Source organism: Echinops telfairi, unplaced genomic scaffold (assembly GCF_000313985.2).
Source record: "Echinops telfairi isolate 266 unplaced genomic scaffold, ASM31398v2 ScPeMD7_22;HRSCAF=79, whole genome shotgun sequence".
Classification (NCBI taxonomy): Eukaryota; Metazoa; Chordata; class Mammalia; order Afrosoricida; family Tenrecidae; genus Echinops; species Echinops telfairi.
The window spans coordinates 12,173,468-12,175,724 of NW_022103919.1; the positions used below are offsets into that span (position 1 = coordinate 12,173,468).

Sequence of the window (2,257 nt, forward strand, 5' to 3'; positions counted from 1 at the left end):
CATGTAAAGAGTATACAATTTTGGAAACCCACAGAGGCAGTTCTACCCTGTCCTAGACTGGACGCTATAGGTTGGAATTGACTCAATGTTGAATTGATGGTGATGAGTTTGGTGTTTGGGTTTTTAAGTTCCTTTTACTGCATATCTAGCATCCATTGAATAACAGCAGGATCAGCATCCTCCGGGTCTGCTCTTTGTTCTAAAGCTCTGTTGTTCTCTACGTGGTTCCGGCAGGATCCTCGTGCATTGCCATATAGATTTACCAGTGGGAGAGAAGTAACAGCTAACTACTGGCTTGCTTGCTGCCTGTGCATGAACTGAGTTATGGAGGCACAGTACCCGGCCGTCGACAGAGTTCAGAAGAGGTGGCATGATTGACTGCTCACTGATTGAGATGAGCGTCTGTTATTTCTGATTTCTCAATAATTGTAGAGCTAGCAGTCAACTGTGTGTTCCGTATAATTACTCACAGTTAATATACCATGGTAACTGATTTTTAACCGCATTCAAATATTATGTTGTTGAGGAACTAGTTTTACTTCATGAAAGCATGGTAACTGAGATTCATGTATATCTTGTGAACATCTATCTTTGCATGAAGAAAGGACAAAACAAGGATTTCCTATTCTACAAATTCGATCTCAGCTAGAATCGACCTTTAAGGGCAGCTATGCCACGTTGCTGACTCATTTTGATTTCATGGTGCTAGCTCTTACCAAGTCTCATATACAGTATGTCTCTTCCTTGTACATTGGATGCTTTCAAAACAAATCTCATACACGTTTACTTTGTACATTCGAATTGCTAACATTGAAATGTGAGATTTTGCTTACGTTCCTGCTAAGCTTCAGCTAGTTAACTTTAGCCTAACTTAATTGGGCTAGCTAGGGAACAAACTCTTCCCTCCACGTTACTATAACAGAGATTTGCCCCAGCCGTGTTCTTGTTCATGGCTTACATGTACAAAAGACGATAAATCTAAAGTCCTCCACCCATACTTTCTTCATCCTAGTCATCTACACCAGCTGAGTAGGAATACACAACCAGATGTGAATTGCTCCAACCCTGTCACCATCCCCTCTACATTATTTGAGCTTGTACAGTGACCGTCCACTGCTGCACACAGCTGCCCTCCTGAGATCAGGGCACCCCGTCTGCACGTCACTCCTAGACCATCTCTTTGTTTACAGAGATGTTTTGCAGTGTGTGAACTGTTTGACACGTGTCTCCTAACATAGTTTATCTTTATGGATTTGAAGGGAAGATAAGGCAGCTATTTTTTTCACTTTTTACAGCCAAGTCCAAAAGATCAAGGTGAGTGAATGGCAGAGGCTTGATGATTCAATTAAGGCCCCGGTTACATTATGCCAGACTCTCTAAGAGAGCTGTTTACAGGAAAAGGGCAATAAAAGGAGGTGGTTGTGCAAATGTTCTCTTCTGTTGACTTATTAGACCAGACCAGTCTTATTACAGTCTGCTATGGGCTCTCTTGGGCAGATTACATGTCTCTGTAAAAAAAATGACCAAAGGAATAGTTCGTATAACCAGTACTTTGGGGCATGTCTGCCTCTTCCTATATCTATCTTGCGTCTGATGCTGTCTGTAGAGCCACACTTTGTGGCTAGTTAATGGTCCCTTTGAGTTTTCAAATGAAAGTGAACTCTTTTTTCTAATGTCATTCTCAGATGCTCGCTAGCTGAATTTCATCTTTGAACAAGTGTTTTCTGAGACAGCTCCTGAAATGATTTGCCTGCCCAACTATTTTTTTTATATTCAAGTGTAACAATAAACTTTGGCTGTGAGATTTGTGGTGAAACATGAATTCAACTCAGTGTTCATTGCTAATTATAACCTTGGTAGTGCAGTGAGATTACCATTGGGCTTTAACCTCAGGGTTGGCAGTTCAAACCCACCAGCTCCTCCGTGGGAGAAAGATGACCCTGTCGTCAGAGAGACAAAATAGCAGCGGGTTTGTTTTGTTAAAAAGTAGTTTCCTTATTCTGCAAATTGCTTAGGGAATGAAGGGACTCTGAATTTAGGACACAAGTAAATTAAGGAGCAATGATTTGTATTCAAAAGGAATTCATGAACTACCAAGTGCATTTAAGAATTGCCGGCGACACTGTACGATAAGCACTGAACTACAACCCCAAATGGGCAGTTCAAACCCAGCAGCCCCTCTGGGGAGAAAGAGGAGGCTCCCTACTTCTATAGAGACCCTCTCTGTCCTATAGGGCTGCCAAGAGTTACCATGCAC

The 2,257-nt window shown here is 41.9% G+C and overlaps 1 protein-coding gene across 1 annotated transcript in view; it reads left to right on the forward strand.

Annotated features, from left to right (window-relative positions):
• Positions 1 to 2,257, forward strand: part of GDA (guanine deaminase) — a 101,420-nt gene that overhangs the window by 34,579 nt on the left and 64,584 nt on the right. The window lies entirely within an intron of this gene.